Below are 15,955 nucleotides of genomic sequence, written 5' to 3' on the forward strand. Positions count from 1 at the left end.
AAACATTTAAGGGGATCTGTAGTGATACACTGTTACAAAAGTCCTCTAATTGTCGCACACTGGGGAATGCGAACATTTCTGCAGCGTGAGAAGAGAAATCACAGCTCGCACCTGATTATCTGCAGCGCATCTTGACCTGAGTTCATTTTTGAGCCAGCAAAGGACAAACATGTCCGCTACACTGATGCAAAATGGCTCACTGCTGCTCCTGCTTGGAATTCTCTGCACGTCCCTGATGGTGTCAAACTCACGCAAACGGACACACAGAAATAGCGGAGGGGGAGGGGGATGCTGAGCCGCTCCAGTGAACCCAGTATGGATGCTGACGTAGGAAACTGGGATGGGCGGAGCTTGGGGTTCGTATTGAATCTCCGGGGACACCGGCTGGTCTGTGTCGTTCATTCATCGGTGGAATTATTCTGCTCCGAAATTAGCCGTTCCACCATCAGCCATCCTGACTCCTCCGAACACCGACTCTAAGGACGCTACTCCTGGCCATCCTCTGTGGTAAGACCCGAACAGCGTAGGGCTGGAGGCTCGGCAGCAGATGCTGGCTCAGCGCTGTCCTATATGTTGTCTAAAGGAAAATTACCAGCTTATACTACCATCCTATACGGGCTGCGGGGCGCGCGGTGCTCAGCAGGCCGGCTCGCTTCGTGATGACGTTTTGATGGATGCGAGTTATTTTAATGGGCAGTATTGCAGTATTCTATTTTTGGTAGTATTGTTGCAAAACAGACAACTGCATCGTGTTCTGCGTTATTATTCTTATTCTTATTGTTATTGTTGTCCCTCCACGCATATGTCCTCCCGTTAATCGGTAATACCACTGTTATTACTGTGATTACGTTTTTCTCTTTTGGAATTTCGTAATAATTTGTCCGCATGATTTAAGGCCAGGGTTTACTTATTAATCCACAGCGTCACATAAGCAGAAAAATGTATTATGCTGTAACGCGCTGAACATTTCAAAATAAAAGCCCGTATAGTTAATTTTAGAAAATTCATCTGATTTTGAGAAATTGCCACATTTCAAACATAAAACGATCTTTAGGACTTCGTTAGTGTCAACCTGCTATCTCTACTCACATCTTTTAGACGACCTATTCAATTTTTTCACAGCGAGGAACAGAGAAGTTCTGACAGTAACACAATCTGCGTCCTTAAAAAGGACAGTGAGTGACTTCATGTAGACCTTTTTGGGCGTTTCTTGCTAATATTCTTGAACATTTTTTGTTTTATTACCTACCAGCTCATTAAGGTCTAGTCTAATTCTTCTGTGGTTTAATAGATGATTGATTCAAACTGAATCAATTCAACATTCATAAAAGGTGAAAGCCTTTCTACTCTTCATCACTCTGGAAAGGATGAAGAGTGGAAGGTGGTTGATCCAGATCGTGATGCCCAGGAGAGTGGGCATTGGACCTTTTGACCACATTGTTAAGCATAGTCTTAGAGAGGGTCAGGATGCCTGAGGAATGGAGAATATCTTTCCTGGTACCAATTTTCAAAAACAAGGATGTTGTACCGTGGGATAAAGCTTATGACTCATCGCATCGAGGAAAAAGTTGTTGAGGCTATGCTAAGAAGAGAGGTGATGAGCAGTAATTAGCAGTGCGGCTTTATGCCCAGACAGAGCCCCACAAATGTGATAATTGCTTTGAGTGTTGAAGTGTAGAGATGGTCCGAAGGAGTTGCACGGTGTCTTTGTAGCTGTGAGAAATCACTCCAAGACAGGCATGTGGGAACGAGAAGTGTCAGAGACATATGTCTGGCTGGTGCAGGACACGTATATGAGGACAAGGAGAAAGCGATGAGGTGTATGTAGAAGCGACAGTTGGGTTCAAGGCGGAGGTGGGATTACATCAAGGATCTGCTCTGAGCCCCTTCTGGTTCACAGTGGTGATACAGAAGAGGCCAGGCTGGACTCTTTGTGGACTAGGATGGTTTTTAGAGATGGTGGGACTAACATAAACCAGAGGCTGAACTGGAGCTGTCAGGGGTATGACCAATGGGAATGACCAGAATGGACAGGATTAGAAATGAGCATATCAGAGGGACAGCTCAGGTCAAGCATTTTGGAGAGGCAAGGCTGAGGTGGTTCAGACATGTGCAGAGACGTAGTGGACATGTAAGGATGCTGAAGATGGAGGCAGAAGAAAGAGAAGTTTATGATTCATAGATGCAGTGAAAGAGAATATGCAGAGGGCTGGTGTGACAGAAGAGGGTGGTAGGAATAGGATGAGATGGAGATGCAGATGATCTGCTCTGGGAACTCCTAAAGAGAGAAGCCAGAAGGAGGGGAAGTTTGAATAATTATAACAGAAGGACCTTAGTAAACAGCAGGATGAGGGCTCAGTCTGCATTTTCAACCCAGCTCATCTACCGTCACACATCTCAGAGAGGGATCCACGCTTAGTTTTTGGGATTGGGTTTTTCTCTTACCCAAATTAAGGCTTCCACTGAAAAGGTGTGGCCTTTCGTTACTGAGTAATATATAGCAGCACAGTTACTTCATGACTCAGTTACGTAGTATTGATTTGTCACCAGGTTTTGGTCATCTTTCAAAAGGTTTGTTTTCTTGCTTTTTCTATTCTTTCAGGAGTAAAGGAAGAGTGTTGATGTGATAACAGTGAACCAAACTGCCGAAGTGTACATTTAACAAACATTCTTTTTTCCTCATTAAATATTTAAAAGCATTTTGCATACTGAGTCAAATAACCCTTAAAAAATAAATGAAATAAAACTGACCGAGTGTGCACAGCTCCACTGTTCCTCAAAATCAGCATTATGGCAGGTTGAAATTCATCATTAAATGTCATAGCATTTTTTTCTGTTCCTTTTTAATCTAGCACATTGTTAAGAATGATATGTTTACCATTCATTGAGTGTCTTGGTATTCAAACAATTTTCTAATGCTTAACTATAAATGAGTTGAAATTCTTGAGTAAACATGAAAAACATTCAGAGACTAGTACAAACAGCCATCACTTCACCCAGCATTCTCAGCCTGTTATAGGCCAATCTCCAACCTTCCTTTTATCAAACAAATCTCCAAAGAATTGTTAAACAGCTAACAGATCGTCTGCAGAGGAAGAGTTTCATCAGGATTCAGCTTTAGTGAAGGTTACTAATGATCTCGGCCTCTGACAGTGGACTCAGCTCTGCGCTTGTCCTGCTAGACTTCAGTGCATCGTTCGATACTGTAGACCAAAGTATGTTAGTATATAAAGTAGTGCATGCCATAGGAAGTAAAGGTGCAGTGGTTTGAATCATATGCAATAGACTCCTTTTAATTTTTCCAAGTAAAGTCACACACCAAGTTAAATTCCACAGGATCCCGTGATGGGACCAGTTCTGATTACATTATGCGTAAGAACTCGATGACCTCTAATTTCCTGCTTCTACATTTAGATAAACTGAGGTCATTGTGTCTGACCAGATACTTATTGTGCCTGGAATTAACTTCACTGCCAATAACACTGAGGAATCCTGGAGTCGTGTTCGGATCACCCTAGTGGAGCTAGGTTGCTCTAAGACTTACTTGTGGCCCCTTACTTATGAGTTTTCAGCTTTCATGACACTGTTCTGTGAAATAAGCTTGGAGTTAAGAGATAAACACGTTCTCGAGTTTCACAATTAGGCTTAAAACGTTCCTTTTCGAGTTGGGGCTGGATCAGATGATCGAGAATCCTCCCGTTGTTACGCTGCAATGGGCCTAGGCTGCTGGCTTCCCAGGTGTTTGTTGCCCATACATTTTTGACTCTCTGTGAGCTTATGAACCACTCTGCATTTAATCATTAGTGTTTAATCATCTTTGGCTCTCTTCTTCAGTTTGTCCACCAAAGATTTCTTCCAGTTAAAAAGGGAGTTTTTCCTTCCCACTGTTGCCAAGTCCTGTATTGTTGGTTTTCTCTGCATTATTGTAGGGTCGTCACATTACAATAGAAAGTGTCTTGAGGTATATAAGCTATATAAAGATAATTGAATTAAATTGAACTGAATACATTCCAGGGCTCCAAAATACAAGCTAGCTGAAAGGTTTATGTAATTATTCTGGACAGTAAAAATCACACGATGGTCATTAAAACGGGTTCAGACTTGATGATGATTCATCTCCCATATCATGACCGCATAAGATGGCTGAACAAGTATTGGTATCATCATCAGTATATTGATCCTGAATTTACATGGTATTAAATTAATACTAAAACGTCCATGATCACTAATGCTAATGCTCCCCACTTCAATCACAGATGATAATAATAAAACGGTAATAACTATTCAAAAACATAAAAAAAGGGTAAAATCCGAAACTGCTGCACATGAGATTAATGCTGCAGAAAATCGTTTACTAGCACGATTTGTGAAATAAATATTTCAGTTAAATTAATTATTTTAACGCTGCCTGCGCTATCAGTGTTATTCCCAATGAGGGAGGCTCTACTTTAACTTTAAAATGCATGCTTTTAAAAATTAACGGTGTGTGTTCTGTGCTCCAGAGGCTGCACAAGCGCCAAAGAGACTGAAGGTTAGAAACATCTATAAAAACACTTTTACATTGTCTGCATCACCAAATACAAACACACCCTGTGACGAATCAGCAGAGTGTGCATGTCATGCAGTGGTTTTAGTAAAATATGGCTCAACACTCGTACATATAAAACACCCATCAGCGATGACATGTTCCACTTAACACATGCAGAATAAAAGGATCAGTGACAACACGGCGCCTCCAGCTGATTTGAATAGAGAGAGAGCTTCTGATATGAGCTGATCTCTTTTGACAGTTTGGTATTTGGAGTTGAAAGAGAGGAGGCATTATTGTATTAATCATGCAAGTGAGAGAAAACACAACACGGACATCCTTCTCTGTCCACTTTTGTCAACAATCTTTTTAACACTGTTTCTCTGACAAAGGCAGTGGACGTCAACACGGGACGGTTATGTGGACAGAGATCCGCTCATAGTCTGCTACCCTGGGTTCAGATGGTTGAGCGTGAGCCTAACAGGTGATTAAGTCAGCGTGCACAGCTCGTTACAGTGATAGGCTTTATACTTCATGCTTGTGCTGCTTCCTCACCAACTCATCACCAATGATTCCAATCTAGTGTCTGATTGTGTGCTTGTTGTATGTTTCATAACGAATCATGTGACTATGTACATGGCTCTTGCGTAATTGGGCTAAGTGGATTTGTGCTTGTTTTAAAGGACTTTGAGACCTCTATAATATTAGCCGACAGAGACCTCATGCATAACAGTGTTTACACATTATTGATGTTCGAAGTCTTTATGTCTATACTGAGCTGAGCAGCTCACAAAGATGCAACTAAAAAGTGCAGGTGGAGGCTGCACTATACAGTGCTGTGAAAAAGCATTTCCCCCCTTACTTGCATTTTTCAGATCATCAAATAATTTGTAATTTTAAACAAAGATAACCAGAGCAAATAGAAAATGCAGTTTATTAATGGAAAAAGCTAAAAACTGAACTGTGAGAAGTCATAAAGTAAACCTATAAACTGGTTGCATTGCTCTTGGCTGTCAAGCAGTTGCTATAACTGGCAATTGATATTTCACGTGTCTGAATGAATTTTGTCCCACTATAGTTATCACAGTTATTTTAATCCAGCTGCAGTGGATTCTACATCCTGTGTAAGGTGATGTCAAAACATCTCAATCAGATGTTTCTGGGTTTCGGATTTGACTAGGACTCTCCCCAACCTTTGTCCCTTTGGTTTTTTTTCGTTTTCAGTGGTTTTGAGTAGACTTACTGTTGGGTTTTGGATCATTGTCCTGCTGCAGGTGTTTAAGCAGAAAGACAGCCCAGGAAAACAAATAAACAAACAAAAACCCATCACAGAACATCCAGCCTGTTCTCACTCCCGAGGTGTTACATCCCGATGATTTGTCACGTCCCGAGGCGTTCCTGAGAAACGCGAAAGGTGACCTTCCACGTTCTTATGCTACACGCCGGGTTATGGATGAAATCCAGTTGACTGATGCTCCCGTGGTAAAACACGTTCCAGCCATGTATTCCAGCCCAAACTCTAACCTTAACCAGCACATTAATGATGTTAGACAGTGTTTTCCCAAGACATTTAAGTAAAATGAACGTACATATTTAGATTCATTCCAAACAGTTCTCATGTTTCCTCGTTTTTCCGATCTCGTGATTGAGGGACATGTTGGGTACCCAGAAGCGTAAGATGTTGACGGTTTGTCACCCAGCGTATGTAAATGTTACACTTTGGGAGACAGAACGTGTTGGAACATCACACGACGCCTGACTGTTGTATTTTGGCTGCTGTGTACTATTGGCTCTCTTCATTAGTTCCCTTTGTGTTGCTTGGTGTCCTAGTCTTTTCTGCGTTTGTCCATTGTTTTTCCATGTTCCCCTGTGTAGCAATGTTGGCTCATCAATAGAGGGCGCTAGGACGCCACTCCCATAAAAATATCGTGAGAAACAACTATAAAAATAAGTTTTCAATGGATGAGATTGCTCGTACGTCATGTTGCCTGCCCTATTGGCCAAACATGATTACATTCTGATGATTATGTGACAGCCAAATGGGAGTCTGTGGACAGACTGCAGTTTTTTCCAGTCACAGGGGTCTGAGCCTGAGTGTCTGTTGGAGCTTTGAATTTGCCCCTCGGGCTGCAATTTTGTGCATCCCTGACCAGTTGGCATGGACTGCCTATCTTGTTTAAGAATTTGATTGGACAATTCAATGTTATTCACACATCATCACAGCAGGGGCACTCACTCGTTCGCTACTGCTTGCCTGAGGATGGCGACTTCAAGCGCTCCAGCAAGTGAAGTTGGTTAGCTGGATGTGGTGTGAGCAATGCCTTCTTTTGCATTATGTGTCTGCTGTTGATTTGTCCTGGTGCCAAATTGTTTTGGACCACTACAGGTGTACGGGGCTTAAAGCACTTAACAGAAAACTGCAAAAGACACAAAAGTAGCCACTTGGACAATTGCATAAGGCTACACCTCTTTGGCGGGTTTAGAACAGTCGAACAGCTGCATGAAAGCTGTTGAACTGGCAGAAGAAAGTACGATGAAGAGGTGACAAGAAATCAGCATATTTCTGTCTAGAGTCATAAGCTATGCAGAGCCTATGAGTTGTGTTAAGGTTCAAAATATTGGGGATGGAGACAAGAGAAAAACCACAATAACAACACTGGTCCGGTCGGGTTGAGTCAAACGATGATTTAATGATCACACACGTGGGAGATGGACACTGATGCAGACAGCCTCAAATCTCAAAGTGGTGGAGCATTGCTCAAACTCTTATAGCCTCTGGTTCTCCCATCTTATCATAAAAGCCTAAACATTCACATGCTTTCTCTCACACGGCGCCTAAGCTACGACCTTGGCTCCCTGTTTATCTGCTCGTGCTGAGATGGGGCAGAAAACTCCAGCATGTTCTGTTCTCTTCTAATCAGACAAATAAGGCGATGACTTTCTGCGAACAGTATTCCTTATAACTCAACAGTATAATGCATCATAAACAATATCATTCATTCACAATAAATCAGCAGTCTAATGCAATGCAAATCAGTTTAAATACTGCAATAGTTATCACCTTCTTCTAATTCAGGAGAATAATGCAAACTAAAACTACATAATAATTCACAATCTTTATTTCGGGGTCTAACATGGCATAAAATAATATCATAATTTTACAGTTGGCTTAGATATTAGTGTAGATATTTGTGTTTGCAAAACTGTGTTGATTTTAGATTTGTGTGTTTTCTCCTGACCTTTTGGCTGTTTTACACCTTTTGTTTCACCCGTCGGCGGGAATTGATTCGAGTTTAGTGATTCTGATTCCTTGTCGATTCTCTTGTCACCACCGTCGCTAATCAGCAATAAAGACATTACATTCATGCAAATTAAATGCATGCTGTGGGTCAAATTTTTGTGCATGATTGTTGAGGTGTTTCCCCTCTATGTTGTGATCACTGTTGGAGTCATTACTCACAATTATTACACGTATTGCACAGAACACGCTCCTTAAATGTAATGCAGTACTTTACTGAATTACTTAGAGACGCTGTCTCATAATCACCATTTAACAATATAAACCTGAGGCTACAACTCCACACAACAACACAAATCCTTAATGAGGACTCTAAGATATTTCTCTTAGTAGAATACAAAGCTGACCGCACAAAGCAAAGATAAAAGCTGTCGCCGCGGTGATTCTGCTTTAGAAAGGTGAACAGGTAGAAATGGAGGCTGCAGCCTGACTGGGTAAGGACCTGGCTGCTGGGGTCAGCTTTCACTCAGCTTTCACTCTGGGTTCTTGGCTAGCTTAGCGTTAGCATGCTGTCTTGGCAGATGCTTGCAAAGAACCAAAGTTGTGTCAGGAACATAATGCAGCTGTTTCTGCCCTGGATGCAGTTTTCCACCTTACCATGTATCTCGTTTTTTTTATGGAATAAAAATAAATGCCCTGCGACAGCCTGGGGACCTGTCCAGGGTGCACCCTGCCTTCACCCTGAGACAGCTGGGATGGGCTCCAGCACCCCCTGCGACCCTGTAAAGGATAAGCGGAAGTGAATGGATGGATGGATAAAAATAAATGTCCATATCCATGCTCTAGACTGCGTCGCTATATCCTCCTCTGACACGATAAGCGGGATTGATAGGCAGGCAGACTCATAATTCCAAGGAATTGGACTATCAGGAACCAGCTTTCTACAAGAACCAGTTCTTGATTCTCATCCCTAAGTTAGGTATGTTTCCTGTTCAGTTGTTTCTTCCTGTTTTATTGTTGTAATGTTGTTTTCTGCGTCTTGTGTTGTTACTTCCCCCCACTTCATTATGTCTATAGTTTCCAGCTGTGCTCCCACCTGCTTCCTCTTCCCGCATTATCTTATGTGTACTTATACCTATCTTTTCCCCGTTTTCTCATCTTGTTTCTGTGGTTCTTTTTTCCCTTTTCTCCTCAGCCTCCTCTGTGTATACCTGTGCATACTATTTCTTAGCTCCGTGTTCCCTACTGTACCTGTCAGGGCCATCGCACACGCAGTCACGCGCAGCGTTGTCCTTGGAAATTAATGACTGCACATGTGCTGCAGTGCAGCTTGGTCAAACAGAGAGGAAAGATGAGAGGGGGTGAAAGAGGAGAGAAGTAAAAAAAGAGAGGGGGGTAGGATTGCAAGAAGGAAGAGGAGTGGAGGTTCTTTTTTAAAGAAGCTAAACAGATGGTTCAGGGAAAGCTGAGGTTTGACAGAGTATGAACTTCAGATAAGCATTAAGACTTACACAGAAAGAAAAGAGGTTTTCATTGCTTGCAGATAGCCCTCAGTCGAGATGTACTACTGTGAAACAGTGCTTATTAAAACCGTGTGTAACTGAGCAAACTGCTTAACTCACGCCTTTACTCTTATCTGAAAATGGACAGAGCAGACCAGAAATACAAAACACAAAGCTGTCATTCCTGCAGTTTTCTCACCTTCTAGTGTTTCATCGTATTTATAACACCCACTGAAAGCTGCGGCAGTAATGACACAGATAATCCAAGCCCATCCCCCACACCAATCGCTGCCTCCCCTTGACCCTCATTCATTTTATAGACAGGCAGTTCTTCATTATTAGTCAAAAGGATTCGTTTTGTTCACGAGGTTTTCTGATTGCTTTGAAGGTTTTGCTAATGTGAGGTTATGGAGAGGTTATGATCACCCTCAAGACAAAGAATAGTGACAGAGGGATTTGCTTAGTGCTGTGTGTACATCAGACATATAATCCACTAAGGAAAGAGTAATACATTTGTTAGCAATATGGGTGGTGGTTTCCTCCATGCCAAAATATCCATGCATACTTCAGAAAACAGAAAACAATTCAAATGTAGCTAATTACTGTGACTCTGTGTAATAGCTTATCATAGGTACTTAATGGTGATGCCGGTCTTGTGCCAAAAAACGTTCTCAGTTTATAAAATTGTTCTTGAGTGGATTCTGTCGCTGGCTGATTCTGCAGGCATGTAATAAACTGAAGGGGTTAGTTAGGGGTGAGGTGAGAAGAAGAACGCACAGGAATATAGGACAAAAGATACACCGTGGAAGAGAGCCAGAGTTGAACAGTGAAGGTTTTAAGCCTAATCTTAAAAGCAGAGAGTCTGTCTCCCAAATCGAAACTGGAAACTGGTTCTACAGAAGAGAGCTGGTCTTCCTCTTCTTCTACTTTTAAATGTCCTGGGAACCACAAGTGAGCCTGCAGTCTGAGAGCCACGTGCTCTATTGGGGTGCAGGTAGCAGAGAAGAGAGGTCAATATGGGGAAATATCCTCTCCTTCTGTTACATTTGAGTCATTTGAGTCATAAAATGTTTCTTCCACTGAAAATGTCCAGACGAACATTTCTTCTTACCTGGATGACTAAACATTCATCCAGATGTATATAATGTAAATAGAATGAGTCTCAGCACTGGAACGCCATAATTAACCTCAGGGTGTGACGGCAACACTCAGCTGTCCATCTGCATCTAGAGGTCAAAGGTCACTCTTTCAAGGATGCCAATGTTCACATTTTGGACAGAGAAGACAGATGGTTTGAAAGAGGAGTGGAAGAAGCCATTTAGTGAGCGACCATCTTTGAACAGAGGGCGGGGCTTACGACACCAACTGTCTGCCATCTATAGTCCAGATGCCTTAACGCCCGCTCTCATCCTGGGCCATTTGACCTCAGTAAATCACATGATAGGGTGAGTTCAAGTTTCACAGTGGGCTCACCCGAAACCTTGGCTGATCCAGACGTCTTCAAGGAAACTTAAAGAAGTCCAGACGCTTTTCTTTCAGAGCTTGATTGTTGTCATTGGTACTGAGGTGCAGAGACAGAACACTTCTGGGTGCCAACGAGGGCAGCAGGGGGCACCTTCTGGCGATTTGGCATTAGGCTGGTGTTGTTGAAGGTGACCCACAGAAAGATGACATAGACAGACTTTATTTAATCCCACACTGGGGAAATTTTACCCTTTACAGCAGCACAAGGGACAGGAGGAAATGGGGAATTAGAGATATGTTAGAAAAATAATAAACATAATAATAGTAGTATCCTGTGTTTGTATTATACAGCTTGATTGCTGTGGGATGAAGGATCTACGGTAGCGCTCAGTCCTACAATGGGGCTGTAACGATTTACTGCTGTAGGAGCGTCTCAGGGCCTCCACGGTCTCATGCAGAGGTTGAATGTTGTTGTCCATGACGGACATTAGCTTGGCTAACATCCCCCTCTCACCCACCTTCTCTATGGAGTCTAGGGGACTGTCCAGGACATAGCTGCTCCTCTTCATCAGTCTATTAAGCTGTTTCCTGTCCCTCTTCGTGCTACCACCTCCCTAACAGACAACCACATAAAAGATAGTAGAAGTAATCAAAGTGGCATTAAAGGTCCTTAGTGGTGTTCTTCACACCCCGAATGTCCTCAGCCTGCCCAGCAGATAGAGCCACGTTTGGCCCAGAGCATGAACATTGTGTAGCCAGTCCAGTTTATTGTTATGGTGAACAGCTGGGAATTTGTACATGTCGACTACCTCGATGTCCAAACCATGGATGGTCATCAGTGTGATGGGGGCTGGTTTTCAGTTAACCACCATCTCCTTTGTCTTATTGGTGTTTATGTGCAGGTGGCTGAGTTCATACCAGATGACGAGGTCGGTGATGACCTTCCTATACTCCAGGTTGTGCTGTATACCAGTTGGCAGACAGCATGGACTGTCAAATGTCCATGCAGTCATTTGACAGTCAACCCCTGCTGATTCCAGCTTCTCCCTCAGCAGTGCTGGTTGGATTGTATTGAAGGCACTGAAGAACTCCAAAATCATGGCCCTCACAGTGCTTCTAATAATCCAACGGTAAAAGTGGTCTGTGCAGGAGGAAGATGACTGCATCATCTACATGAAACAAACTGCAGGTGGTCCAGCAGCATGCGCACCAGAGGTTGGATGTGATCTTGAACAATCTTCTCCTGGGTCTTCTTCAGGTGGGAAGTTAAGACCACAGGTCTGAAGTGGTTAGTCACCCTGGGGCATACAGTCTATGGCACTGGGACCACACAGGAAGTCTTCCACAGGACTGGGACTTTCTCCAGAATAAGGCTCAGCACCGTCAGGCCTGTTGCCTTTCTGGTTCTGAACTTCTTAAGTTTCTTCCTCACCTTGTCAGCACTCAAGGAGGGGGTGGGGTGCTATTGGCGAGGGAGTAAAGTGGTGAGTGATTAGGCGTAGAAGTGACATATGGAGTGGAGTGTTCAGGGAGGGGGTGGGGTGGTGTGATTGGTCACAGGGAGAGGGGGAAAGTGTGTAGCAGCCTTGGGTGGTGTTAAGAGGGGGCAGAGCGGAGTCTCTGAGTCAAATGTATGAATGAATATCTCATAACTGACGGATTGTTAGGGCCCGGTCTGTGTTTGTTTAGTTGTTTGTCCTACCACACTCCAGTGAAAAAGGAAAGTTTAAAGTCCTGCAGGTATCTGTCCCACCATCAGAATCAGGGTCGTGTTTATTGGCCAAGTATATGTGCAGACACATACAAGGAATTTGGTTCCGGTAGATGGAGGCTCTCAAGCACAGCAATCACACACACACACACACACACACACACACATACGTCTATATATACATTACACATGCATAGACATACATACACAAAGCTGTGTAAACCAACTATAAATAACTAATCTAAACTTCTACATAGAGCTGGGCGATAGACCTCGCCGCTCTTGTCCTCTTAAAAAAAAAAAAAAAGAACAGCCAATCCAAATTGAGTACTGCAGAGCTGAACCAGCGGCACGTCACGTGACTTGTTACGTACAGCACAAGTGCCAAGCCGCACCTGTATGTGTTTGGGAAGCAGCCAGTCACCGTGCCGCCCGGGTAATGGAGGAAATGAGTGTGCCGACTAGAGAAAAATCAACCGAGCGTGACCGAAGAGAAAACAGATGATGGTTCCAATGCCGGAGAGATTGTCGAACGGAAGAGCCACAGAAGCTCCGTAGTGTGAAGGTATTTCGGCTATTTCAAGTCTGACAAAAAGCAGAGTAGCGTGCACTGTAAATTGTGCCGAAAGCAAGTCTGGAAATACAATAAAGCGGTGCATGCTCAATCTCTGACTGGATGCGCTGATTCGTCATTCAGCTTTTGTCAGACTACAGTAACTGTTAAAACTGTTTGAAAAGCTAAGCTATACAACAAGGAGAGATTGAGAATTTCCTTTTAGTTCTCAGTTTATTTGATACTGACAAAAGTTAGTCAGTTTTGTCTGTTCTTCTGTAAAACAAACTAAGATTTATTTTTAGAATTAATATTTTGTTTCTAAGTGGAATTGACAATTTAGTCTGTTTCGTTTGTTCTATTTTGAAACTTAAACGCTTTAGCGGCTGCCTTTTGTGTAGTTTGCAATATTTGCCTTTATTTATCTGAAAAAGTCTCATGTTCCTTAAGTACATCTACCCTGTTGAACTTATTATGGGAAATAAATATTTAAATAAAAACAAGCTGCTGATTATTTCACATTTTACTTGTGAGCAACGGCACATTTAAATCTTACAAATATAATTATTTGGCTTATATCGTGATAGATATCGTTATCGCCTGAAATGAAAAAAACATATCGTGATATGAAAAAATCTCATATCGCCCAGCTCTACTGTCATCTCTACAGTCTTAAGAGTGTTCAGCTCCAGATTGTGCTGACTGCACCAGAGTACCAGCCGCTCAACTTCCTGCCGGTATGCAGACTCATCACCATCCTGAATGAGGCCAATGACAGTGGTGTCATCTGCAAACTTTAGGAGTTTAACAGCCGAGTTCTTGGAGGTGCAGTCGTTAGTGTAGAGGGAGAACAGTAGTGGTGAGAGGACACATCCTTGAGGGGCACCAATACTGAGGGACCGGGTTTCAGAGGTGATCTCCCCCAGCCTCACTTGCTACTTTCTGTCTGTCATGGAAACAAAGCTCTGCCTTCAATAAAGCAGTCTTACCCACTCTTGAAGTGGCTTGCCATGCAGTTAGCTGGACGTATGGAATCACTACTCTTCAGTGGAGGCCTGCTTCAGACTGCTTCATCCGTTGAGTCATTGTTTTACCAGATGGAAAAAAACCTGACCTATAAACAGGTCACAGGATCCATCTAGTCACATATACAGTTGTGATACAGTCTCATGTACTCAGAACATTCAGAGTGAACAATCAGTATCCGTGTAACCTTTATCTTAATTCAACTAGCTCTGCTGTACAACAAAATAAATCACTGCAGCATCATATCCTTCTATGTGAGCTGTAATTCTATCAACTTGAAGGCCTGACGATGTTCACAACTCCTAGCAGAGGTGGGACCAAGTCATTGTTTTGCAAGTCTCAAGTAAGTCTCAAGTCTTTATCCTCAAGTCTCAAGTCAAGTCTCAAGTAATGTCAGGCAAGTCAGAGTCGAGTCTCAAGTCACTGGTGTAAAAGTCCGAGTCAAGTCACAAGTCTGAAACTTTGAATTTCAAGTCCTTTCGAGTCTTTAAAAAAAAAAAAACAACGAAAAAATAATGTTGCAGTTATGCTAAATGTAAATATTAGACCATGTAATTTTAAAATCTGTGTTTTTCTCAACACATGACAAAATAGTGAACTCAGAAAATATACACAAATTGTGAAATTGCACCTCTTTAAAATGCAGCTCAATTAAACCTAGCTCCAAGAATAATTTTCACCGACAGTTCTGAGATAAGCTGCATGTTATTCTTGGATGCGGTTGTAGGACCCGCTTTAAAATCGCATGACAAAAATATCATACACATTAAAAAAACTGTATCACCAACGTAGCCTGGACAACATTTGCTAGTTAGATGAAGTCAGCTATCTCATCGTAGCATATTTATATGCATATTTATAATTATACGGTTCTTGGAGTGAGTGCATACACTCATGAAGTTTAGTAACTTCAGGTCACTGCAACAAGCCCAGGTACAGTTTACCGACGGATGGGTGCAGGACCTTGAACTGCACCGTGTAGAACGAAAGACCATCGTACGTATCATAAGTTTACCAGTCTCACAAATCGTCGTCATAAATACACATTCGTTAACCGTTTATTAATAGGACCTTTGAGCTCAACGGTAATTAATTAGTAGTGGAAATAATTTCTGGTAGCATCACAGAAATGTAGCAGTGACAATAATACTGTATGCTGTAATCGTACTGGACAATTAGTGATACAAAAAACCTGTTTTATCCTGTGAATAAAAGTATGTGTTTTTGTCAATGTACCATAATAACAGAGGCGAAACGCAATATTGTGTCAGGACAATTCACTATTTATGCACAATAAACACAATAAATAAAGGAGCATAGCGCGACAATTTCTGTTCAGCGCCAGACTTGCTTGTAACCTATATCACCAGTTATGTTATGAAAGTGACGTATTAACTACAACAACAGACTGACCTTTGTGGAAATGCTTGGAGCAGACTAACCTGTGAGCTGGAGTGTTCTGGGATGTTATATTTGACCTTTGAATGGCTGCAATCCAGGCCATCCGTCGCGTCTTTGTTACTTCGGAAACATGGCTCGAACAATTTCTCTTCAACGACGTAATCCGATAACAACCGATCTCTTTACCCGTCGGCTTCCCGTGGCTGTCATGCGACCGGCTATTGCAGTTAATAATACAACGGCTTCTTGTGTTTCTTTTTATCGCTGTATAACTGATTTCAATTGAAAGCCTGCGTGCGCTAGTACCGCTTGCCACGAGTTCCCAGAATCCTTTGCGGTTCTACCCGTGAATGACGTCACATTTTCAATCTCTATATAATATGCATGTTAAATTTTATATTTGGGGTAAAATATCAAGTCTTTTCAAGTAAACCGGTTCAAGTCCAATTCAAGTCCCAAGTCATTGGTGTAAAAGTCCAAGTCAAGTCACAAGTCTTAGAACATTTTTTCAAGTCAAGTCTAAAGTCATAAA

At 42.3% G+C, this 15,955-nt stretch overlaps 1 protein-coding gene across 2 annotated transcripts in view; it reads left to right on the plus strand.

Moving 5' to 3' along the window:
* The first annotated feature begins 324 nt into the window (after window positions 1-324).
* Window positions 325-15,955, plus strand: part of nat16 (N-acetyltransferase 16) — a 43,204-nt gene continuing 27,573 nt past the window's right edge. Inside the window, exon 1 of one of the 2 annotated variants that reach the window (XM_026160981.2) lies at window positions 325-507. The gene's annotated coding sequence lies outside the window, so the exon portion shown is untranslated. The remainder of the gene's footprint in view (window positions 508-15,955) is intronic. The other variant, XM_026160974.2, reaches the window with a different exon arrangement.

The sequence above is a fragment of the Astatotilapia calliptera genome, chromosome 3, assembly GCF_964374335.1.
Source record: "Astatotilapia calliptera chromosome 3, fAstCal68.1, whole genome shotgun sequence".
NCBI lineage: Eukaryota > Metazoa > Chordata > Actinopteri > Cichliformes > Cichlidae > Astatotilapia > Astatotilapia calliptera.